This window comes from Octopus bimaculoides, chromosome 17, assembly GCF_001194135.2.
Source record: "Octopus bimaculoides isolate UCB-OBI-ISO-001 chromosome 17, ASM119413v2, whole genome shotgun sequence".
Taxonomy (NCBI): Eukaryota; Metazoa; Mollusca; class Cephalopoda; order Octopoda; family Octopodidae; genus Octopus; species Octopus bimaculoides.
In genome coordinates, this window is record NC_068997.1 from 21930930 (window position 1) to 21931636 (window position 707).

The 707-nt window shown below is 29.7% G+C and overlaps 1 protein-coding gene across 5 annotated transcripts in view; it reads right to left on the bottom strand.

Annotated features, from left to right (window-relative positions):
- LOC128249669 (uncharacterized) overlaps window positions 1-707 on the bottom strand; it is a 73152-nt gene that overhangs the window by 28650 nt on the left and 43795 nt on the right. The window lies entirely within an intron of this gene.

A 707-nucleotide genomic window follows, 5' to 3' on the forward strand; every position in this document is an offset into this window, starting at 1 on the left:
TATATATATATATATGTATGTATGTATATTTATTAATTTCTTTGAACGGGATTCGGGAATCCTGTTTTTTAATTTTAATTTATCGAATAATGAAACCGGTGAAAATTGAAAGAGTATTTTCCCTGTGGTCATAACTGAAACAGTATTGCTAACAGAAGTTCGCAGAGTATCCTCCCTTGACCATTCATACTTCTTTCACGAAGTTTTGTTAAGCAAATTACGCGTTTTTAGTTTAAGATAAATGTTTATGTCTATCTCGTTTTCTTTCTTTCGGTTATTCTCATTATTTGTATACTCTTTTTATTAACTATGTTTGTTATAAGTTAATAAATATATTTTTGAAAAATCAAACATGCTATGATTTTAAAAATAAAAATGCATGATGTTATAAGATGTGTAGTTGGAAAAATGAAATATTTCCTTACAATTGCGTCTGAAACTAACATGATATAAATTTAATTATGTACATTATTTACATTATTTACATTTGACCGATATTTGTCATCATCTTGTTTGTTGTTAACAACGTTTCGGCTGATATACCCCCCAGTCTCCATCAGGTGTCTTGGGGAGATTTCGAACATGCGTTCTTCTTCTTCTTCTTCTTCTTCTTCTTCTTCTTCTTCTTCTTCTTCTTCTTCTTCTTCTCTTCCACTTCTTCTTCTTCTTCTTCTTCTTCTTCTTCTTCTTCTTCTTCTTCTTCTTCT